At 46.1% G+C, this 25,608-nt stretch overlaps 1 long non-coding RNA gene across 1 annotated transcript; it reads left to right on the top strand.

Moving 5' to 3' along the window:
* The first annotated feature begins 882 nt into the window (after positions 1 to 882).
* Positions 883 to 24,211, top strand: LOC128113338 (uncharacterized). The gene is made up of 7 exons (XR_008219419.1): positions 883 to 6,981; positions 8,100 to 8,273; positions 8,915 to 9,069; positions 17,708 to 18,034; positions 18,632 to 18,732; positions 19,595 to 19,758; positions 21,029 to 24,211. It is a non-coding gene; the product is annotated as an uncharacterized LOC128113338 (long non-coding RNA).
* Positions 24,212 to 25,608: the final 1,397 nt, after the last annotated feature.

Raw genomic sequence — 25,608 nt, 5'->3', positions numbered from 1 at the left:
GACACTGCACTGTGATTCCTTGAGGATGTAAGCTATCTCTTCCTGAGACACACACAGCATTGGTGCCCTGGTGGTTTGCTGGAGGCTGGTTTGACAATAGAGAACAGGTAAAGCCTTTGCCAGGGTATAGTCAGCACTGAGTATTGTATTTCTTTTACTGGGGCATCTATGCCTATTCACATCAGGTAGAAAGGGCACTGGAAGGCCAAAGAAACAATTCTATCAAGTCTGGCGTGATGAGCCAATATGTTTATTTGTTACTTATGGAAGCATGGATGAATTGAGCAGAGCATCACCAAAAGCCCCATTCCAGCTGGGGTGGTCATTTGTGAGCACCACATCACTGGAACCTCTGTGCAACTCAGAGGCAGCACCCACCAAAGAGAACCATCTCTCCTCAGCAGTGCTCACTACTGTAACTCTAGGGACAGCTTGGTGAATCTTGTGAGTCTTATGAACCACCCCCTCCCTCCAGGAGCATGTGTTTCAGTCTGGAGGAAACAGCTACATAGCCCTGGGTCTTCAGTTGGGAGGCTTTTCCTGCCAGGTTGGAAGGAATGACTGGTGTGTCAATGGAGGCAGAGAGTGAGGATGTAGGTTCTCAAAGTCCAAGCCATCCCAGGTGTCTTCCTTATTCCCAGGTCACAATCTAACTCTTAGACAACAGGTTTGCCAAGATGGCAACTTCAAGGTACTGTGTAAATTCTGAGACCTCAAGACTCAAGTCTTTGAGGCTGGTTTTCAACCAGGTGAGCTCTGTGGCTCTTTGAGCTGTGCTCATTTACTAGGGACACTCCAGGTTGTTCCCCTGTTTGTTCTCTCTCTCTCTCCTCTCTCTCTCTCTCTCTCTCTCTCTCTCTCTCTCTCTCTCTCTCTCTCTCTCTCTCTCTCTCTCTCTCATATAAACAATTACAAATTTTCTACCTGTTTTACAAGTTCTGCAGCCTCCACTTTCCCATGGCCAACATCACTCCTGCCCAGCAGTCAAGGGCAGCAGCTCCTTGCTCCCAGAACTTTCCTTTGCTTCAGACTTCACCTGGGGCCACCACAGTCAGTGCTCATTGTGGTACTTTTGAGGCAGCTGCTTTTTCCTAATGACTACCCTTTCCGAGTGGCACTAACACAATGAGCAGGGTCAGGTTCAAAGTCAATTAGATAGCTCTCTGTGTTTGGATACATTCCTTACACTGAGCCCTGAATTGGTTAAACTCTAATCAGGAACACAGGGTACCCTGTGTGTTCCAACAGAAGAGTTTAATCCAGATAATTGGTCATAAAATGCTGGGGTGTTAAAGGACCAAAGAAAGAAGGAGAATATTGAAGAAGTGGGTAGGGGGCTGTGATGCTGAGAATTCTGTGACACCCTTTCACAGGCCCATACCTAGGTCACGCCTCTGAAGTTGTCACCGAGCGCTGCATGGTTGATGGGTTCCTTTCATGATTACTTAATCATGGAAATTGTTAGGAGTATCATGGCCCCACTGTTCATCTGTGACCTCCAGATGTCCAATGGTCAGGTCCTAGCACAGGTGGGTCTGTAGGCTCCTGGAGGATCCAGTATCTATGTGGCTTCCTCAGCTGTTCGTTGTGGGCTGTGCCTAGCTTTTGAGCAGGGAAGAAGGGATCTGAGGAGATTTTTGTCATTATGGAATGCAGGTTCTCTCTGGCAGTTGAGTGATGATGAGCCATGCATTCCTTTCTGAGGAAGAAGCGGTTTAATCCTAAAGAGACTTCCAGAGGAAAAGTCTCATTCCTCCTGTCCTTTTCATCTTTGCTTCAGGCAAAGACAGTTGCTCTCTGGTGGTGTGGAAATGCAGGATGACAGCTGACATTGTGACAAGATGGTGTCTCTATCCATGTCACCTTCAATGCTAGGTCTAAATATAGGTTCTCACGTAGTACTCTGAGAAAAGAAAGTTGATTTGGCTTCCCAGTTGCTGAGGGTGGTGAGTGGAATCCCATAATTAGTTGAAACAAGGAATGTGTATCCTGGTTATATGACATATTCTCAGAGCATTAGAATGGAATGGGTTCTTTTGGCTGTTTATTTTGCTGTCATTACGTCTATTGCTACAATGTCAGCTTTGAAAAACTACAATCAAGAATAAACTCTAACTTTGCTAGCAGCTTGGTATTAGAATCTGATTTTAAAATAGAGCATTCATTTACTTGCACTGGAAGGCACAGAGCTTAACTGCATAACTCTGGGTTTTCAAAAATATGCACATATGTAATTTAGGAAATACCTCAATCAAGACATGGAGGATTCCCATCATTCTAGAAAGTTCTCCTATATCATTTTCTAGCCAAGACCATACTACCCTGTCACCATAGGCACCCGACTTTGGTTCCTATCACCATAACTTTGTTTTACATACTCTCCCTCTCTCTCTCTCTGTCTCTGTCTGTCTGTCCGCCTGTCTGTCTGTCTGTCTGTCTCTCTCTCTCTGTTTCTTCTACTCTTCTATCTCTCTGTGCAAGTGGTATGCGAATGGAATAATGCAGGATGGCTTCTCGCATACCTGGCATCTATCAGTCAATCTGTATCTCACGCTGAGACTGGGCCTTGTGTGGGGGATAGTTTGCTTTTCATGCCTGGAAATGTTCTTTGGATGCAGACACCAGAGACTGTTTACCTGTCTTGCTGTTGGAGGCCATTTGGCTTGCTTCTGGCTTGGGCTACTGTGCATATGGCTTCTGGAATGATCCTGTTCAAGTCTTCTAGGATGCATTTTTACTTTTCTTCATAGCTGGCAAAGCATGGCCTGGCTATGTCAAGAGGTAGGTATATATTTAACTTCATATGAAAATTGCAGACACTTCCAAGGTTATGAAGGAATGTTTTACATTCCTTCAACATAACTGCCAGAAAGCATGAAAGAAGCTCATCTGTGAGCTTGGATCTCAGAGGAATTTCTGGAAGACTATGGCAGAAATGAATGATACTGAGAGAAGAGAAGATATCCCAGAGTGTCCACAGCAGGAGTTTTCTGTTTGAATCAGAATGGCGCCCCTAGGCTTGTGTGTTTGAATACTTGGTCCTCCTTGGTGGAACTGTTTGGGGGAGGATTAGGAGGTGTGGCCTTGCTACAGGGGGTGTGTCACTGGGGATGGGCTTTTGACACTCTTGCCATTCCCAGCCTGCTCTCTGCCTTCAGCTCGGGGTTTGAGATGAGTGTTCTCAACTCTTCCTGCCAGCATGCTTTTGCTCCACTCCCATGGATGCTAATCGTCTGGACCTGTAACCCAACTAAATGCTTTCTTTGATAAGTCTCCTGGGTCATGGTGTTTTTATCAAGGCAATAGAAAAGTAACTAAGACAGATGATGATGTGATTGGACTAAAAAAACAAAAGAGGGTAAGAGGCGTCTAGGAGAAAACATGGGTGCAGCTGCACGCCCCAGGATGAACTGAAAATTGGTCATCCACAGGAAAAATACCACTTTACCCCTTCTCAATCAGAATCATCCCCCAGAGATAGTGAGTGAGGCCTCCGAAACATTCAACGTCTCAGAGGTCAAAACAGCACCAAATGTTTGGGAAAGAGGAACCACAGCCCAAGGCCTGAAGAACAGAGCTAAATGGGAAAGTGAGAGGAAGAAGAAGGGAGACAGAGACAGGGAGAGTGGAGAAAAGGGGAGCGTGAAGAAAAGGGGAGAGTGGAGGGAGAGAGAGTTTTAATCCATGCGAGGAATATCTTTGCACCTTTGGCTGAGGAGCTTTGGCAGCTGAAGGTTCCTGGCAGAGGCAGTCAGTTTTCTCCCGGGCTGTGACCCCTGGTAGGTTGCCCTTGCTTCTGTGGATGATCTTACACCTGTAGCAGGAATCTTAAAAGGTCTTATCAACAAAAACAAACCCAGAGCCAGGTATTGGGGTGAATGCTGGAAGATAAGAGAAGCAGAACAAGCTACAGCCACCTCACCTCGCCAGTTCCTCAGCTTATCTGTTTCCTCAGACTGGAAGCCTCTGAGTCCTCATCCAAATGGATCTCAGCTGAACTGCTCAAAAGCCTAAAAGGTTAACCAGCTCTAGTTCCTGGTCCTCATGCCTTATATACCTTTCTGCCACCACTTCCTGGGATTAGATGTGTGAGACACCATGCCTGGCTGTTTCCAGTGTGGCTTTGAACTCACAGAGATCTGGATGGATCTCTGCCACCAGAATGCTAGGATTAAAGGCGTGTGTGCCACCATTTTCTGGCCTCTGTATCTAGCGGCTGTTCTGTTCTCTGACCCCAGATAAGTTTATTAGGGTGACAATATATTGGGGGACACAGTATATCACCACGCACACCCATGCACACAGTGACAGCAGTGATTGGGCTCAGTGGGTCATGAAAAGAAAACCTGGGATCTGGAGGGGGTATGGCAGGAGGAGCTTGAGGGGAATTGGAGAGTGTCTGTGCCTAAAATACATTGTATACAGTATGAAACTTTCAAAGAAGGAATGGAAAAGAGAGATGTAAGAGAAGATTTCATCTGTTATCTTTAGATGAGCTGCTTTTATGAATTGTTGAGTCTTTTTTGGATGGAATGAACTAATTCAAGAGCAAATATTGAAATGTCTATGTCCTGGTCACACCCCAGCCTGTGGCACTCTCTCCAGATACATGTTCCTGCAGCCTTTCCCCTGCAGCTCCAGACCACCAGACAGGCAGGTCAGCAGCCGTCACCAATGCCTCACCTGACTGACCTTTGGGGTTATAAATGGACAGCATTGTGTATGCAACCTTTCTCACGGCTCTCAGTGTGTCTCTCAGCGGAGGCGCTCAACTCCTGAGAGTCCCTCACTGCTAAGCGGTGGGGGGAGCGCATAACCCTGTAGTCAGATGGCAATGTGTGGTAGAGAAATCACCACTGAAAATTCCCTGCGAGGAATAGACAAGAACTGCCGTTTGACAGCAGAGACCTCAACGATGCCCTGGCTTCCTTCAGGGCTTGTGTTTCCCCAGAATTCCTAACAGAAGACAGAGAGAAGGATTTCAGGCACCTGAGGGGTAAGAGCCTCTTGGATGAACACGCTGGCTGAGAGGACAGCCTAGGATAGGATCCTTTCAAATGTACACCAAGCGTGGGGAGAAAGATGAGCTCAATTCTACCTCGATTTAGAGTAGATGTTCACGAGGAATAAAAGACAGGACAATCTTAGTTTGCCAAACACAGCAATGACTTCAGCGCAAACACCACAAGAGAGGGGCTTCACAGAGCACGGCTGTCTCATCCCATTGTGATTCAGAGTTTAATCGTTACCACAACACAGGAACAACGAAATGGAAGCGTGCGGAGTGCAGGAGGCCTCAGGAAATGATCTCTTGGGTTTCCCGAGTTGAAGCTACCTCTGTCCTCCGTGCCCATGTTTGAGCTTCATTTTCGACATTTATTTTGGAAAATTCAAATTTTCACTGTAAACCTTTCAGCAAGAAATATGTTTTGTACACCCGAGAAACCGAGGTAGGCTGTGAGATACACAGCATCATGGGGATACAAGTCTGCAGCACTTCATTAGAAGTGCAGGGACTCTGAAAACGGCTGCAGGGTCTGGATCTGCCTTCAGTGCACATGCACGTGGTGAGGCAGCAGCATCCTCTCCACTTGGCTTTACACGTGTACCCACCCCGTCGTCACTAGCTCCAGACACAAAGCCAGGGGCTTGCTTCTTGTCTCTGGGCACCCAGGCAGAGACGATGCAGTTTTGATCCTGAACCTCACATTCCAGCAGAACTTCATGGTCCTTTGCTGCCACGTGGAACTTGCTCCCTTGAGCCACACTGCAGGCAGGTCTTTTCAGTATGTTTTGTAGTAGCAGAAAATGACGTCAGCAGCCTGAACCCTGTCTGTCAGGGAGATACCGATGTGTTCTCGCTTGTCTTATCTCGAAGCTTGTCGGTCTGTCTGGATTTGGGGTAACCTAGGAGACCATATCTGTGCAAGCAAGTATGTCTAGAAAACTTTAGCTGAGGGGAGGAAGGCCCACCCTAAATGTCGATGGGTGCTTCTCGGGGACTTGGGTCCCAGACCAAACATGAAGAAGAAATGCATCTAAACAGCAGCGTTTGTCTCATGCTTCCTGACCGCAGATGCGGTGTGAACAGATAGCTCATTCCTTTTGCCAGTCTTTTTCTGTCATGATGGAAAACTGCCAACCACGAGCTGAAATAACCCTTCCTTCCTTCAGTTGCCTTTTTTTTTTTTTTTAAGTATTTGGTCACAGTGATAAGAGAATCAATCAACACGTTGATTTCGCTCCTGTTTGGTAGTGTTTCATCCACAGTGTGGTGATCATAGTCTGCATAGTTTTCATTACTAAGTAAACGCTTCCTCACACACTCACAAAATACTGGTTTTGATGAAATATTTTATAGACAGGGGCCCTACTGGAATGAATCTGGCTAGAGGTCTAGATGGGTGGGCACTGAGATACAGCAGACTCACCTAGCTTGGCATCTCTTTGGGGAATATAACTGTCAGTTCCAAAGACAAAATGGGATTGTCTTCCCTCTGTCAAGGACAGGGAGGGCAATGCCATAGGGGATGGGGCTGCAAATGCCACCAAAGGTAGAAAAGCAAAAACACCCTGTCAGAACCTCGAAACTCAATGCTCCCCAGCAGATCAGAGTTCTTCCTCACACCCCCACTCCAAGGTCCTTCTCTTCCAGTCAGTGATCTCATGGTTGCTACAGACACCGTTTGAGGATGGGACTTAAAAACAGGTGTTGTAAGTCAGCCGGTTGTGTGGTCACGGTTTTTGGTAAGCTTGTCTTGGAGAGATGGTCTCAGTGTGCCCTTCGAAGTGTGTACAGATCTGGAGCTTGGGTGCAGTGTTTCTGAGCTCTTTCTCTCATATGCTTTACACGGTATAATGGAAGAACCAGGCAGCATCCTTATATTCCTGGAGCTCCCTGGAGACTCTCTAGTGTTGGATACACACTGAAAGCCTGAAGAAGCCGGAGTGTGGTCCCCACGGAAGAGGGCAGCAACAGTGGTAGGTACACCTGCTCAGGAGGTAATGCTTCCTTTCCCCTGGGCTCTTCATATCTAGGCCTCCCTCCCGTAGAAAGGTGCTATTTAGTTTGAGGCTAGCATTTTTCTCTGAAAATGCACCCACTGACACATCCAGAGGTGTGTTTCCTAGGTAACTCTAAAAGTCGTCAGGTTGACAAAACCATCACATCAGCAAAGAATGAGAGCTAAGACACTTGGTCTGAATCTAAGTTTCAAGGAAACTGAATCATTCTGGTGAGACCCTAAGAACAATCACACAAAACTGTCCCCAATGTGCACAGAACTCCGCTTTACTGTGGGGTAGGGACTAGCTAGCGCTTTGGCAGGTAACTTTATTTTGCTTTCTGCCTTCGTAAGTAGCTGGTGGCAAACGCTTCCATTTCCCCCAGTCTTACCACCACGTTGAAATCTCATTTTTATCTTTTGGAGAAAACAGTGTTTTATTTTTTAGTGCCTTTAAAATTTTGGCCTAGGCCAGCAATATTTTCCTAAGAAGATAATCTATTCAGAGTTAGCTTTTGCAGAATAACAAAGCAGGCAATTTAAAAGGATAGATATTCCTCCCTTCAAAGAGATCACAAACAGATAAGATGTGAGTTACACACATACACAGATATTTTTAAAGGCAATTACCATCTGCCTGATAGAAAAGAATAACTCTGTTAGACTGGAAGTTTATTGTGTATCTTTATAATTAGATTGCCTCTACACAGAGTATATCCTTATTGGAATTCATGAAAAATGTCTGCTAATATTTCCCTTTTATTTTCAAATTTATTATATAAACAGCGTTTTGGTTCTGACTAGAAGATTTTAGAATGTGGAAGTTTTTTTGTAACTTAGATAATTTAAGAAGACATTTGTGTTTTCTAAGGGGTTTTGAGAAAGGGACTTTGTTGTGGTATTGTGTTTCCCAAAATATTGTGCACCCTAATAAACTTACCTGGGGTCAGAGAACAGGACAGCCACTAGATACAGAGGCTAGAAAATGGTGGCACTCACACCTTTAATCCTAGCATTCCAGAGACAGAGATCTACCTGGATCTCTGTGTGTTCAAGGATACAGCCAAGCATGGTGACTCACGCCTTTAATCCCAGGGGGTGATGGCAGAAAGGAGAAAGATGTATAAGGCGTGAAGACCAGAAATTAGAAGCATTTGGCTGGTTAAGCTTTCAGGCTTTCAAGAAGCAGTTCAGCTGAGAGCCATTCAGATATTGAGGACACAGAGGCTTCCAATCTCAGGAAACAAGACCAGCTGAGGAACTGGCGAGGTGAGGAAGCTGTGGCTTGTTCTGTTTCTCTGATCATTCAGTGTTCACCCCAATAACTGCCACCGGGTTTGTTTTTATTAATAAGACTATTTAAGATTCCTGCTACAGGACTTGTTCAAGATGTGTGTGTATGTGTGTGTGTGTGTGTGTGTGTGTGTGTGTGTGTGTATGTGTGTGTGTGTGTGTGTGTGTGTGTGTGTGTGTGTGTGTGTACATGAGCATGTGCTATGGTATGAATGTGGAAATCAGAGAACAACTTGCAGGAGTTGGTTCTATCCTTCCACTCCGTGTGTCCTGGGGTTTTGCATTTAGGTCATCAGGCTTGGTGGCAAGGACCTTTACCCACCGAGCCCTCTCGCTGGCCCAGTGTGATGGCTCTTCTTAGTTGTCCACTTGACTGTATCTGGAAGCCTCTGGGCACACATGTGAGGAATATTTTTCTTACTTAAGTCATCTGTAGTGGGAAGGCTCACTTCTAATCTAGATCTTTGAGGTGGGAAGACAAACCTTTAATTCAGACCTTTGAGGTGGGAAGATCCACCTTTAACCTGGGCCCCACTTTCTGCTGTCAGTCTACATAACAGACACGGAAGAAGGAAGCCATCTCTCTTTGACCTCTTTCTCTCTCTCTCACTGGCAAGTCCATTCCTTTAGTCTGATTACAGCCTACTTCTTTGAGACTCCATCATTTATCAAAGACTAGCTGAGACCTCCAGCCTTGTGGACTGAACATCTACTGGATTCTTGGACCTTCCGTTGGTAGACAGCCATTGTTGGACTAGATGGACCACAGCCTGTAAGCCATTCTAACAAATTCCTTCTCTCTCTCTCTCTCCCTAGATATGTATTATAAACTTTATTCTTCTAGAGAACCCTGCCTAATACACCCTGATGGGTCCTTTTGGTCAATCTGCTTTACTCACAACCAGTGGGCAAGTTGAATTCCCTGTTTATTCCTAGCACCAGGCTCATAACTTTCAGGCTGAGAAGCAGATGGAATCAAGCCCTCATTCCTGTCCTCTCGTCCCGGTCTCCCCCTTCTTGTGAACTTCCTCCATGTGCTCAGTTCTTCCTGTTTCCCACCCCACTCGCCTCTCTCAGGGAATATTGGGGAAGAAGGGGTGGGGAGATTGTAAGACTCAGAAGTTGGGGAACACTGCTGTAAAACTGCCTTCTGGGCATGACAGGACCACTGCACTCAGGAAAACACAGTGGCTGAGGTTGTACACACAAGATCTGCACAGGACCAAGCCAGTATAGATCCCAGCACAGAGGGGGAGGGGCGCACAAGGCCCCACCTACAGCTGAGAAGGTCTTGGTAATTGATGGCTGCTGATAGATCAGCCATCTTCATTGGTGTGGCCCCTCTGTTTGCCTATGTCCTGGTGGATGGCCGCATGCTGATGCACACATGGCCAACACCAATTTGGTTATTAAGAAAAAGAAAAGAATGGCATATGCAGTTGGGAGGAGCACGTGCTGGGGATCCAGGAGCAGTTGAAGGGTGTGGTGAATATGATCAAGACACATTGTGTTCGTGTATAAAATTCTCAACAAAAAAGGATAGTCAAAAATTGACCCCTCCATCGTGCCTGCAATGGCCTCATCTGACTTCCCTGTCTTTAATGGCTTCTTAGAGTGATTGCTGTGGGATGGTCTGTATGTCAAATGTGTTGCTGATTGGTCAATGAATAAATCACTGATTGGCCCGTGGCCAGGCAGGAAGTGTAGGCGGGACAAGGAGAAGAATAGAGCTGGGAAGTGGAAGGCTGAGTGAGCAGACACTGGCAGCCGCCATCAGGACAAGGAAGATGTAAAGTACCGGTAAGCCACAAGCCACGTGGCAAGGTATAGATTAATAAAAATGGATTAATTTAAGCTGTAAGAACAGTTAGCAAGAAGCCTGTCACAGCCATACAGTTTGTAACCAATATAAGTCTCTGTGTTTACTTGGTCGGGTTTGAGCGGCTTGGGACTGGCGGGTGAGAGAGATTTGTCCTGACTGTGGGCCAGGCAGGAAAACTCTAGCAACAGTGATTATTTGGATAATTCAACAGTTACAAGAAAAATGGGATCCAGCTCAATTTAACAAAATTCACACAAAAATTTTTAGAACCAGGCATCCTTTCAGATCAAAGAAGGGACCACACACAAGAGCAGTTCTATTGATAGCCGGAGGAAAGGAAATGATGTATAGAAACAATGTGATTGGCTGCAATGGGCACTTTCCTGAGGTAAACACGGTCTGATCAGTAGCTGGCTGGTGGGTGGTTAAGATCTGTGATTGGCTGTGATCAGTAGCTTAGTTACAGGAAGGTATGTTTAAGCTGCATCTTGTTTATACTTGAGGCTGGGTTACAGTGAGCTATGTATAGAAGCTGCTTTTGGCAAAACACATCACAGAACGTGGCAACTTGCTTTAACTCAACACAACTATGTTTGAGCCTATGAATTTGGGTGAGGGAAAGGCTGTGACAACTCTTCCCTGTCCCAATTTCCACAGTGTGGAATGAACTGTGTCTCCCTTAAAATAATTTTTTAAAGTGGTTTTTTTTTTTGTTTTTTTACTTTTATTATATGAATGTTTTACCTGAATGTATGAATGTGTACTCTGTGTGTGTAGTGCCCAAGGAGATCAGAAGAGAGCTTTGGATCACTTGAAATATGATAGGTTGTAAGTTTCCAGGTAGGTGCTGGGAACTGAGCCCAAGCCCTCTTCAAGACCAGAGAGTGGTTTTAACCACTGAACAGTCTCTTCAGCATCCCCAAAATTTCTAGTCCCTCCTCTTCGGCATCATTGGACATCAGAGTCCCCGTCAGCACCACACTGTAGGTTAGACCATATTTGGAGACAAGGTCTTTAAAGAGGTCCTTAGGTTAAAGTAGTTGGGTGGGCCCTGATCCAATATGGCCGGTGCTCATCTAAGATGTGGGGATTTAAAAAGCCCGCTGAGTCCAATTTGTGCTCTCCTGAAGTTACATGGGCAGGAGAGCAAATCTGGGGGCATTTGAGGAGGGGGACTGAATGTGGTCTGTGGGAGTGCTCCCCTGAGTTACATGGGCAGGAGAGCAGATCTGGGGGCATTTGAGGAGGGGGAATGAATGTGGTCAAATTACATTTTATGACAATTTTAAAGAATTAACTAAAAAACAACTTTGTATATTGGAAAACACAAAGAAGTGGAATGTGGGTGCAGATCTGAGCAGAGAGACACAGGGAGAGAGGGCTTAGGCCAGCCTTCCTACACCTCATCTTGGACTCCTAGTCTCTATAACTGGGTGACAGTAGGTTCTGCTCTTTAAGTCACCCAGCTGTGACATTTGGCAAAGCAGCCCAAACAAAGGAACATTCCTCTCACCAAGGAATCTGTGAACCCAAATGGCACTTGCTCCTTATCTTTCTTATGTGCTCCCTGCTCACTCTGGGTGGCCGTGGCTTCCATTTCCAGCCTTCTGTAGCTCTGGAAAGTGGATGTGTGAGATCCTGGAAAGTGGATGTGTGAAATCCTGGCAGAATCTGTTCTGGGAACAACTGTGCACCCGTGTGTCACTTCTAAGTCTGAAGGCAACACCTGTGTGCAGTGGCACACTGATTAGACTTCTAGACTACCCAGGGACTTTGTAACTCTGAATATTTGGAACTAATTCCTAGCCATTCTATGTGCTCTTGTACAATCCATCACATAGTCAAACCATGGACAGATGGACAGACGGACTGAGTAATCTCTTTCGCTGCTGGGTTGGAAGGCTGCATTGCTGTTTTACCTTGTACTGATGATCATGTCCTTTGGGTGCATCCTGGACACTTGAGTAGGATGGTGTGTGTGTGTGTGTGTGTGTGTGTGTGTGTGTGTGTGTGTGTGTGTATGTATGTGTGTGTGTGCTACAGATCTAAATAGAAAATTCTCAACAGAAGAATCTCAAATGGCTAAAAGACATTTAAGGAATTGCTCAACATCCTTAGTCTTCAGAGAAATACAAATCAAAAATGACTCTGTGATACCATCTTACACCTATCAGAATGACTAAGATAAAAAACACTGATGGCAGCTTATGTTGGAGAGGATGTGGAGCGAGTGGAACACTCCTCCACTGTTGGTGGGAGTGCAAACTTGTATAGCCACTTTGGAAATCAGTATGGTGACTTCTTAGAAAATTGGGAATCAATCTACCTCAAGACCCAATGATACCACTCTTGGGCATATACCCAAGGGATGCTCAATCATACCACAAGGACACTTGTTCACCTATGTTTATAGTAGCATTATTTGTAATAGCCAGAACCTGGAAACAACCTAGATGGATTAAGAAAATGTACATACACACAATGGAGTATTACTTAGTGGTAAAAACAAACAAACAAACAAACAAACAATGACATCATGAAATTTGCAGGCAAATGGATGAAACTAGAAAATATCATCGTGAGAGAGGTAACCTAGACTCAGAAAGACAAACATGGTATGTATGTACTCACTCATAAGTGGATATTAGATGTAAAGTAAAAGATCGCCAGACTACAACCCACAGCTCCAGAGAAGCTAGGAAACAAGGAGGACCCTAAGAGGGACACATGGATCTCCTTGGGAAGGGGAAACAGAGGTGATATCCATGAGTAAACTGGGCACTAAGGGGGATAAAAAAGAGAGGAAGGCGTGGGGGATGAGAACATGAGGGAATTGGGTGGTTGAGCTGGGGGAGGGACAGAGTAGGAGAGCAATAAAAGAGATATCTTGATAGAGGGAGACATTATGGGGATAGGGAGAAACATGGTGCTAGAGAAGTTCCCAGGAATCCACCAGTGTGACCTCCAGATTAGACTACTAGCAATAATGGAGAGGATGCCTGAACTGGCCTACTCCGGTAATCAGATTGGTAAATACCCTAACTGTCATCATAGAGCCTTCATCCAGTAACTGATGGAAGCAAATGCAGAGATCCACAGCCAAGGACCAAACTGAGCTCTGGAAATCCAGTCAAAGAGAGGGAAGAGGGATTCTATGAGCAAGGGGCATCAAGATCATGATGGGGAAACCTGCAGAGACAACTAAACCAAGCTCATAGGAACTCACGAACTTTAGACCAACAGCTGCGGAACCTGAATGGGATTGGACTGGGCCCTCTGCATATGGGAGACAGTTGTGTAGCTTGGTCTGTTTGAGGGGCCTCTGACAGTGAGATCAGAATCTATCCCTGGTGCATTGGCTTGCTTTTTGGAGCCCATTACCTGTGGTGGGATGCCTTGGTCAGTCTTGATGCAGGGGGGAGGGGCATGGTTCTGCCTCAACTGAATTTAATAGGCTTTGCTGACTCCCCATGGGAGACCTTACCCTTTTGAAGGACGGGACGGCAGGGGGAGGTTGGGGGAGAGTTGGAGGGATGAGAGGGGGACTTGTAGCTGGTATGTAAAATGAATAAAAAAAATTTCTTAAAATAAAAGAGCCCACCTCTGTATGCTGAGCCTACCTGAAAGACTGCTTTCTTAGGCCCTATGTGGATATTCAAGCCTCCATGTTGGACACCATATGTAGCAAGTCTTTTTCTGTTCTGCCAGCCAGCTCCCAAGTAATGACATGGAGACTTCTTGTTAATAATGAAAGCTCAGCCTAAAGCTTAGGCTTGTTCCTAACTAGTTCTTATAACTTAAATCAATCCATTTATATTAATCTATATTCTATTATGTGGCATTACATCTCTTCCATCTTGCACTTCCTGTTTCCTCTCTGTGACTCTTGGTAACTCCTCTGTGACTAGATTCTCCTACTCTTCCTTTCTCTCCCTGGAAATCCCACTTATACCTCCTGTCTAGCTATTGGCCATTCAGCTTTTTATTACACCAATCACAGCAAATACATCTTCATACAGTGTACAAATATCCCACAACATTTCTTAAAAAAAAAACAAAACATTTTTGTCTAAATAACAACTTTGAAGAGGAACCTTGGGTGAATGTCCAGGCAGTCAACTGTCTCTGTCATTTCTTCAATTTTACAAGTTCTTTGCTCTGCACTTCCTGTTTACTCAGGTAATATTATATCCTTCTCAGGTCTCTGATGGAGTTGAAGATAAGATAGTTATAGTTACAATTTTGCTTATTACCAAATTCAGAAAAAAATACATAAGAGATATAAAGTATATAAGGTTGAGAGACATAAAAACTTAAAATTTTTATCTAAGAAAATGTTTTGAGGTCTAAAAATGATATTGGTAATACAAGTTAGGATAGAAAGTGAGTAAGGCACAAAACTTTGAACTCACTAAGATAGGATAGATAATATAGTACTTTCTCCAAACTTGCCAAATACAAATGGACTGTTCATTGTGAATGCAATTATTACCTGATAATTGTTCTTATTATATATAGTTTTACTATGTTAGAGTTGAAACCCTTCCTTTTTATTTAGACAAAAAAGAGAAAGTGTTGTGGGCTATTTGTACACTGTGTGAAGATGTATTTGCTGTGACTGGTGTAATAAAAAGCTGAATGGCCAACAGCCAGGCAGGAGGTATAGATGGGATTTTCGGGGAGAGAAAGGAAGAGGAGGAGAATCTAGGCACACAGGAGACACCAGAAGACATGGAGAGGAAAGAGAAGGTGCAAGATGGAAGAGACGTAATGCCACATGATAGAACACAGATAAATATAAATGGGTTGATTTAAGTTATAAGAGCTAGTTAGGAGCAAGTCTAAGCTTTAGGCTGAGCTTTCATAATTAATAAGAAGTCTCCATGTCATTATTTGGGAGCTGGCTGGTGGGACAGAAAAAGACTCATTATATCCTCCTCTGTGCTCTTCAGTGCCCAGCCAAGACTTGGCACCAGGGGACCTCATAAAGTACCTATGGGATGGTAATGATGGAATCTCTGATCCAAACATAGAGAAGAAGAGTGTGGGGAACCCTTGACCCCTTTTCTTAACCTGCACTCCCCCGCCCCTACTTCCAGAAGAGCCTCTGGGAATAACATTTAGAAAATTAAAGGACTATCTATTCCATGCCCTCAGACTCCAGGTCTATGGAAGGATGAAAGACCAGGTCTCAGTCTCTCTGAGAACTGAAGGATCTTAGGCCAAAATCAAAGAGAGAATCATCAGTAAGTTGAGACTGGCAGTCCATGGAGACTGGAGAACCAGCTTTGGGATCCTGCATGGGCTTGCTCCTCCATTTCCCACCTGGAAGAGCTCCCAGTGTCCATCCATCTGTGGCACCAAGGCTGACGTCGGGGTGGCAATCGCAGTGAAGCATGTTGATCATAGCTGCACCGTGGTCTGTACATCGTCCAAAGCCTCAGCCCATCTGTCTGGCTCCCTTGCCTGGCTCCCACACCTCTTGCAGCCTCCAGTCTGGGCTCCTCTCCAAGGCAATGCTTAGGCAATGATGAGCTAGCTTGAGCTTGTAACCCAAGTGGGCTATTTTTAAAAGTTCCTCACAAAAGCTGTGCTGTGACCTAGAACAAGGCAGTGTGTGAGGAGGAAATGCAATCCGGCCTGTGACGCTTTTCCAGCATCATAGCCCGAGGTCAAGGAGACATAGGATGTGTAAAGTCCAGGATATGCTGGATTTTATAAAATTGTAAACATTTATAAATGCTTGGATTTGGGAATAGTATGAAGCTAGGAATGCATAAATGGAGAGTGTTTTGAAAACAAGCCTTAAGACATGTACTTACTTTAAGGAGGTTTTGTCAAATGTGGAGTCCTGCTTGCTTACTGCGAAGTTGATTGTCCAGTGTCCCATCACCCCCTAAGCTAAGCTCATCTGAGATCAGCTTATTACCCATCCTGAAACTTCACAAAAGGGAACATCTGAATATAAAGATTATCAAACCAGAGAAAATCCATGATCCACCACTCCTAATATTGTGTTTGACCAGAGCATGAGGGTTTCAGAGCAAGTGGGCAGGTGACTATTGACTGACTGTTGGACATGAGACACAATTAGGCCTAGTTTCAGAGTGATTCCAAAAGGACATTATGATTGCCCTTTCTGATGACAATGTCACAGATGGAGCCAGACAGCTCTTTGTCCCAGGAGAATGACATCGACAGCATGGCTCATGAATTCAGGCAGCACATTGTGGTGATGCTGTTTGTTCTCAGCTCTGGTTAACTTCCATGAGCAGTGGAATCCATGATGGTGCAGCTGCCCTTTCTTTTGCCTGGGACTTGAATCTTTCATAGTCTGGCGAAGCATTGCCACTGAAGTAGAGATGTCGGTGAGCAGTCCAATGGGCTTATTTTCTAAACAGAACTCTAAGAGTTAATTTTGGAACAAAGTTATTTAATTTCTGTGAAATCTAAGTTTCTTAGCAAGGAAGTAATAATGGTACCCACTCACAGTGATTGCTAAATTCATTGTAATAGCCTTTCCAATCCAGATGGCCATCTCAGCTACTTTGTAAGCATTTGTAGTCCCTCACTGAGAGATCTGGAAGATACCCATGATGCTCAGCTTCAGCCTTACCTTCATTTTAGAAGTCTAACCTTTCAACAGTTCACCCCTGACCTCTTCCACTTCAGCACTATCAGTGAGTGATTTGAGCAGAAGAATTCTTGGTGTTTGAGGCTGTTGTGTGCATTATAGAGCATGCGGCCCATGCCAGGCCTCTGCCCACTGTGTTCTGGTAGCTCCCCAGCCACAGTTGTTGCAAACAGCAGCAGACATCACTCAGCCTCTCCTGGGGTCTGGCTCACATCTGGTTGTATCTATCTCCCTTTGACCTCCAGAGACTAGTTTTCTATTTGATACAATTCGGATACATTGTATACAGTATTCGGATGATTGTATCTGTTTGACACAATTTAGTCCTGTACTGAAGCCAAGGCACTTAGGAGAGGTGGCATGTTTAGCCCGTGGTGTTGTGGAATATTATTTTAATTATGTAAAGATGTGTTACATTTGTTTATGCTGAATTTGTTTAATTATGTAAAGATGTGTTGCTGATTCACCTTGCCTGCCTAAGGCACCTGACTGGTCTAATAAAAAAGCTGAATTAATCAATAGCCAGGTAGTAGAGGGATAGGTGGGCCTGGCAGGCAGAGAGAATCAACAGGAAGAGGAATCTAGGCTTGATAGAGGAGAGACCAAGGAAGAAAGAGAGAAGGATGCCTGCGGCCAGGCAGTCCGGCAGCCTCCAGCCAGCCAGACATGGAGTAGGACACACAGAATGAAAGGAAGGTAAAAAGCCCGGAGGCAAAACATAGATGAAGAGAACAGGCTAAAATAAGATATAAGAGCTAGTGGGACAAGCCTAAAATAAAGCTGAGCATTCACAACTAACAATGTCTCTGTGTCACGATATGGGGACTGACTGGTGGCGGAAAAGCAAGCCGGCTACAGGGTGGAGCCAGGTTGGAGGAAGTTAGGTCACTGGGGGCATTCCCTTGGTGAATGAATGTCTGGACCTTATTATCTTTCTTTCTCTTTGCTTCTCAGCTGCTGTGAGGAGAGCAGCGTGTGCCTTGTCTTTCTGTGGTCCCTGAAACAGTGGAGCCAACCAACTATGAACCTGGGGGAGCCTTCACCAAACAAATTTCACTCATTAAGTTCCTTCCGTCTGGTCTTTCGATGCCACTGAGGGAAAGCAGCTGTGTTAGGCATTTGCCTTGGTGCTGTGATAAAACTCCTGGCAAAAATAAGGAAGAACCAACGTACTGTGGGTCACAGGCTGAGGCCCCAGGGGCTCATCACGGCAGGGAAAGAAGGGAAGTGTGGAGTGACTGCTTGCACTGCATCTGAGGCTGGACGCAGAGAGAGATACAGGTGCGTAGTTTGCCTTCTCCCTTTTTTCTTTTTACTCAGTCTGGGCTCCCAACCCATGGGATGAGGCCAGCCATATTCAGGGTGGCTCTCATCGCTCAGTTCAACCTCTCTGGAAACGCCGTCAATGCCTAAAGCGTGTCTGCTAGGTGACTATAAACCCAGTCACGTTGACCACAAAGACCGACCATCACAGTAGTTAATATCAAACATGTAAGTACATGTATATTTAAGTGTACATGATTATAACATAGAAACTTATCTGTGTCATATACATAACATATGTGTGTGTGTGTCTGTGTGTGTGTGTGTGATCACAAGGGTGTAGTTAGAATTAGACTCTCTAGGTCTGCATCCTTCAAGAAAATGGCATTAGTGGGTGTGCTGGTTAATATTGATTGTCAAATTGACAGGACCCAGAATCACTGAAGAGGTAAGCCTCTGGGCATGTCTGTGATGGGCTGTATAAATTAGGTCAATGAGGTGAGAAGGCTCGCCCTACACATGGACAGTAGTATTCCATGATTTTGGGACCTGGTTTTAAAAGCATGAGAAAGTGAGCTGAGTTATCATTCATCTCTCTCTGCCTCCTGACTGCAGGTGCAATGTGACCAGCCACCCCACGGAGCCACAGTAAACCCTCCCTTCCTCAGGCTGCCCGTCACATTGTCAAGAGTGACAGAAGTGATGAGTGCATTGGGGTGAGTGTGACAGGCAGAAGATCCCGAGCCCAGGGTGTGTGAGGCCCTGGGTCAGATCCCCGGCACCAGCCTCAAGCACCAAACACACACATTAGGGAGAAGGAGGCAGGGCCTATTCCCAAGGCCATTTGTATCCAGGAAGCATAGCCAATTGCATTTGAATTTTCATGGCAGTTTTTAAACAGAGAGACGCTGAGAATAATCAATGCTCACCTGTGAGTGAAAAAGACTTCAGGAGACTGTTATTCTCCTTGTACAGCGTGTGTCCTGGGAACTCCTGGGTGGTTCATAATCACAGTGTCTGTGCTTTCTTTCTTCCATCATTTACTCACTTGTGAAGTCAGTTCTTAATCTCCTGTTTGTCTGAAGGAATTTTTTCCCCTCCTGTGCAAACGTTTGAGCCTGGTTGGTTGAGTTTGGTGATACTGTTTGTTTGAAGCTTGGTGACTAAGATGTCAAGCAACTGGGGCTTGTACTGCGTAGAGAGTGGGAGAGGTTAATAAGTGTGGCGCTGCCGGCTGTGATCCCCAGCACGTCCAGTGCCACTGCCACACTTGGCGCTGTTGGTTAGAAAGCCTCTCACTCACCAGTTTTCATGTGCTTCCCGTTTTTATGAGCCATGGCTTACGTCTGCTGCTCTCTGTGTTTAATCCAATTCCAAAGCCAAATTGCTTTTGGTTTATTTGAGTCAAATGAAATCTGTTGTTAGTCCATTTCTGCAGGTGTGAAAAATAGATTCATTTTTTTCCTCTCCTTCATGTCAAACAACAAATTCAAGAATTAAAATGACAGGAAAGTAAGCTTTACATCCCCCTTCTCCTAGTAAGCAGATAGCTTACCCCACTCCATCCTCTTCACCCAGGGAAGCCACATGAAGATTCCCTTCCTTCACTGAGTGTGTTTCGGCTTTGATAGATGCTGCTGGGCTCTTAAAATGAAAGGAAGGACAGAGACCTGAGAAGAAAGAAAGAAAGGAGTAGCGGACACCATGAGCTCTTCTACTCAGTTTGCCCTGGGCACACTCAGGTGTGTTTACTTAGCACGTGTGGTTGTCTGACAGATGCCAGGCACCCTTAAACAGATCTCTTGGGTGAGGCTTAGACATGGATAATTTGAAGATCTCACCAGGCATAATACCATGACAAGGACCACCACAAGGCATCGTGGCACACGCCTTTAATCCCAGCACTCAGGAGAGAGAGGCAGGTAGATCTCTGTGAGTCTGACGCCATCCTGGTCTACATAAGTTCCAGGTCAGGCAGAGGTACCAAGTGAGAGCCTGTCTCAAACACACACACACACACACACACACACACACACACACACACACACACACACACACACACACCATGGTTAGAGAAGGACGCCTGGGTCAGACAGGGAGCTAGGTGAATGGATGCTCCTAATGTGCTTGCTTAGAACTTCTTTAGGAGCTGTGTGGTACTGGCAATGGGAGGAGGAGGAGGGAGCCTGGATGCTTCCAGGTTAACTCAGAGAGAAAAGTTCACTCCAGACAAGATGCACCAGAGCTGGAGGGAGAGGCTTTCACAGCCTGCATGAGTTTGGCTCTTATGAGGACAATGATCTTTCCACATAAGACCATTTTTTAAAGAGTATACCAGAGTGTTTTTGTTTTTGTTTTGTTTTAAGAGTAAACTAGAGTATGCCAGTTTAAGAGTATACCAGAGCTCTACTAGAATGGTGAGGATGGATCCCTGGCACAGCCTTTGTAGGTTGTCACCTGTTTTCTCTGCAGCCATGTGTGAGGAGCAGAGGCGCACACTCCTGCTGCTGTACCCTCCCCATGGCGATGCTGCGCCCACCCTCTGACGTGGGGAGCTACACAAATCTCTTCCCCCTTGAGTAGCTTCTGCCAGGCATTTTGTGACAGCGACGAGAGACATAAGTCATTCTAGTGACCTTCTCTGAGGCCCTTTGTCCTTCGCAGGGAGTCTGCATCCCTCCATCCCCAGGTCTGCGTCTCATCTGGTGCCTCCATTTAGATGGCGGAGCTGAGCCAGGGAGAAGCAGCGCTGATTGGTCGGGTGGTGACTCAGGCGGGGGAGGCAGCAGGCAGGGAGTGTCTCCCACAGTCCTTCCTCAGCTTGGGCGCTCACTCCATTGCACAGTGCTCATTTAAAGTTCCAGCTCACCAGGAAAGGAGGTGATCAACAGGAAGTGGTAGGGTTGATGTAGGTTTTGCCCTCAAAACTGAGGAAATGATCATTTCTAACAAACCTCCTTTTTCTAAACAGAATTTAGGTGTGTTTTTTTTTTTTTTTTTTTTTCCCGCCAGAAAACTTTGTTTGAGCTGGTCTTCACTGGAGTGGCTGTGGCTCCGCTCAGAACTGACAGAATGACAGTGCAGAGGGTGATGGAGGAGCGATGTTTGTGTCCCGCGCTGCCATCATGAAAAACCGCAAACTTGGCACCCAAAACAGCAGAGACATGTCCTTTGTCAGTCGTACAGCGCATAAGGCCAAGTGGAGCTGTGGTGGAGCCGCGGTCCCTCTAAGACTCTGGGCAGCAGTCTCCTCCACCTCTCCCTGGCATTGCTGGGGTGTGGCAGAACCATGCCAGTTTCCACCTGTTGCTAATCTGTATGAGTTACTCATCTTGTGTAACCAGACAACTTAAGGGATAAAGGGTTATTTTATCTCGCTGTTTGAGGGGACAGTCCATCGTGGTGGGAAAGGCCGAGTGGTTGGGGAGTGAGGCAGCTGGTCACATCTTGTCTATGGTTAGGAAGCAAGAGGCACACAGGATGCTCAGCTCACTTTCTCCTTTTCAGTCTGGGATTCCAGCCCATGAAACAGTACACCCACTCTTAGGGTGTGTTCCCTCACCCCCAATTAGGCCAGTCTACAGAGTCCCTCATGGACGTGTCCAGAGGCTTGTCTCCCAGCCGACACTGCACCCTGCCAAGCAGCCCCTCTGGCTGCATGAGGAATCTCCACTTCTGGCAGGGATACCAACACCAGCTCAGCAGTCACATCTAGGGCCACACTCATTGTAATTTTCACGTATTTCCAAAAGAGGTCATCACACAGGTACTAGGATTAGGACCGGAGCATACATTCTGTGCGCAATCTCACCTAAGGGGAGAGAGAGGAAGGACAACCGTGGTGCTTGGGTGGACGTTAGCAGTCCCGGCTGAGGTGGCAGAGGGAGGACAGGGTGAGCAGGAGGACCCTCTGCTGAAGCGGATGCTGAACATGAAGACACTAACTACTGCAAGTCCCCCTCTAGCCGCTCCACTCCAGTTTCCATTCGGATGCCTTTGCAAGTGTGGGGTTACGTCACCGACAGTATTCAAGAGTGGATAGAATTTAAATATCTTGATTTGTGGGGCAAAGTACACAGTCTGTCTTTCAAGTTTTGGCTAGACAGGTACCTGGAACTGGGTCAAGGTAAGCAGGGACAATGGAGAGAGAGGCGATGACTTCATCTGGAGTTCTGACTTCTGGCACACACTTCAAAGGCAGACAGCCTGTGGCCCCTTGGGGACCCTGCTGTCTGATCCCCACTGTCCTGAGAGTCACTGGCACCGAGAGGCACAGGGAGTGTGCTGCCTGGAGTCATATACTTCCTCCTGCTCCAAAGGTGAGAAGCTTGGCATTAGATAGAAATAGAAAGCAGACAATCGAGGTCTGGACTCCCCACACCATACTAGCTGGACTTAGAAAGTAACTACAAAGCACAAGGGTTACTTTTGCTGCCCGAGTTAAAAATACAAAACTATAGCAGTGCGTTTCCCAACAGCACGCTCATGACACACTAGGGTTTTTGAGTTTTCTCCGGAGGAGCTGGAGGGCTCTCTAGTGCTCAAAGAGCTAAATTAAGACTGATTTGCTTTAGTCACAGAAATAAAGAGAAGCAATAGGAATTGGGAGGTGGGACTGGGAAGGACCCAAGTTTTCTACTGGTCAGACCCAGGTTCAACCCACCACCTCTAGCTGCAGATACCAATTTCACCATTTCGTGTAAATGGACATGTACGTAGCTTAAGCCATTGTTGTGTGTGTGTGTGTGTGTGTGTGTGGAGGGGCGTTGCACCTGAGAATGCCTGATACTTTCTGGGGCCCTTGGCAGGTATACCTCCCTACAGTGCCTTTGTGAAAGGGGAAACCAGTAAGAGAAGTAGGTGGTGGGTTGAACTGTATTCCCTCTGAAGAATATAAAGCTGACTCACTCATACTTTAGAGTGTGGCTTTATTTGTAAGTATTGTCTTTACAGAGGTAATCCAGTTGCAGTAAAGTCACTGGAGCAGGGCCTGGTCTAATGCAATAGGATCTGTGTCCTTGTAATAAAGGAAGATTGGGACACAGAGACAAACATGCACACATGAAAGAACACACAGAGAAGATGAGTGATCTTAAATGTCAACTTGATTGAACTAACAAGGATCCGAAAGCCAGATATGGAGGCCTACACTTGAGATCCCAGTATTCAGGAGGCTCTGGGGCAGGAGGACTGTTGAAGGGTCAAGGCCACCCTGAACTGCCCAGTGAGTACCAGGCCAGCATGAGCAACAGAATAAGACCTTATCACAAATAAATACTAAAGCCAATGAGAGACGGAGAGGGAGCGAAACACCCAGCCATGTCTCTGGTGTGTCTGTGAGGGCATCTTCAGTGCTGTTCAGATCCTGGGGGCTCTGAGCCAGTGGATGGCTTAATGCATTGATGAATTCAAGATGATTGTGTGAGTGGAAGTGAAAGGTAGGAGATGGGGCCTCGTTGTTGGTAGCATCTAGGAACGTGTTCCTGGAGGCCATGGTTCACCATGACCTCTTCCCATACTTACAGCTTTTGCTTCCTGTCTGCCACGAAGCTCTTTAGACACATACTGCATCTTCCATGATGTTCCACGGCTCAGAGGAGTGGAAATAGCCAAGTGATCCTGGATTGAACTCTATGGGTTACTCACAAGTAAAAGATTCTTCACTTAAGTTACTTCTGTCAGGGACTTGGTCAGAAGGATGAGAGAAAGAACTAAGAGAGGGGCCACCCACAAACCACAGAAAGTGGCTCAGAGCAGGCCCCTCCGCAGGGTCTCCAGGGAATCAACACTTCCAGCTCCAACATTTGGATTTCAGAGGAGTGAGCAATGCATTTGTTAACGTCCACTCTGGACTGCGGGACATTGGCCCGGGACACCTACACACAAGGACAGAGGCATCACTACCGTGGAACGCCTGCAGCCACGGTGGGTGTGTCTGGGTGGGAGGTCCAGCACCCACTCGGACATGCCACACCAGCTAGGGCTATTTTGCTGAAGGGCCTCCATAGGCTCAGAGAAGGTTTCCCTCGTCCGTGGAGTCACGGCACTTGCTTTGGAGGAGCCTCCATAGCAGGCATTTTGTTGCTTCGTTTGCTTTCCTGACTCACTAGGTCTACAGGGAGGCTAGAGCAGCCTGAGCACAGGGGAAACCTTGGGTGCAGCAGGGCTGCCGAAGATCCCTGCAGCACACATCGAGTGTGCCTGTGACATCACACGCTGTAGTGCTGTGTAATTACGGGCGATATTATTAAACTGTGAAGTGGGAATCTGGAAAACATGCAATTTGGTGAGTGCCGTCTCCTGCCTGGCGTAATTACACGCCTCTCCTTCAGTTGACATTGTGTTTACCGGTGGTACTGCCTGGGCTCCTGCCATGGTGGCTAATATGGGGATATCAGGGAATATGCCGAGATGATGGGTCACAGGCAAACATCATACTGGTCTTATTTGGGACCCAACCTTTCATTCACACCACGATGTGATACATTTGTCCAAACTTAATGAATGCTGACTAGAAAGTGAAAGATTCCGAATTTCCTCTCTTTTCAGTACTCTTTGTCTCAGATGTCCTACTTTGATCTCTAAGATGTAATTATTTAAATATGAGAGTTAGTCACCATTAGCCTGGATGAACGAATCTGGAATTTGAAAACATTTTGAGAATTTATGAACCTGAATCTTTGGAGCTTATCGCCAGGTGTCTCTCTTCAACACTGGACATTGGGGGAGAGCACATGGTAGGGCTGGCCTGGGCATTGCAGGGTGTTCGTTCATCAGATCCCTGCCCCCTAACAGTGAGATGAGGACAGTGTCTCCAGACATTGTCACATGACTCCTCAGAGGCAAGAATGCCGCCATTGGGTATTCAGGGTTATGGAAATGGGTAAGGCTTATGTGAATATGAACAAGTCAAGGGTAGATTTGAAGTGTCATCCTAGCTGCTGTTCCACAACCCTTGGGTCCCACAGTCCCAGAACACTATGCGATTTTCCCATGGACTCTTGCTGAAGCCAGGGATCTTGTTCTTCAGATTTTGTGGGGGTGGAATTAGTCATACGGTCATTGATAAATCAGTAAATTCTGGCTTCTTCTATCTGGAGACACTGGTTTTCACATGATGTCACTGGCTCCAGGAGCTGGGAGAAATGGACCACATCCTCTTCACACCCGTCTTCCCCCTCACACCCTCCCCACCATGGTGGCACTGATGAACATTTTGTTTGTGGTTTCTTTGGCTACAGAACTACATACATCACAGGACTTTGAGTACTACAGAAGACAACCCTCAATCCATGCCATGCCCTTGGCCAGCCTCAGGCATTAGCTCAGTCACCAAGCATTTATCCAAGCAGAATCATAGCAAGCCCCTTGGTGCCACTGGGCCTCAATAGGGCCTCAGCTTCACTTGCTCTTGGGTGACATGGAAAATCTCGTTTCATAGGCCATGCAACCAGCGACACATTGTCAGTCTCCTGCCAGCTTTGCTGTGGACGACACGTCTGCCACGTGGATTATGATGACATGGTTGCTAGGTTACTTTTCAGAGTCTGGAAGGCCATTTCTGAGAACACTGACCCTTTACATTGGCCCCC

The sequence above is a fragment of the Peromyscus californicus genome, unplaced genomic scaffold (assembly GCF_007827085.1).
Source record: "Peromyscus californicus insignis strain IS unplaced genomic scaffold, ASM782708v3 Scaffold_18__1_contigs__length_77618521, whole genome shotgun sequence".
NCBI classification, from domain to species: Eukaryota; Metazoa; Chordata; class Mammalia; order Rodentia; family Cricetidae; genus Peromyscus; species Peromyscus californicus.
This window is presented reverse-complemented; position numbering and strand designations above follow the sequence as displayed.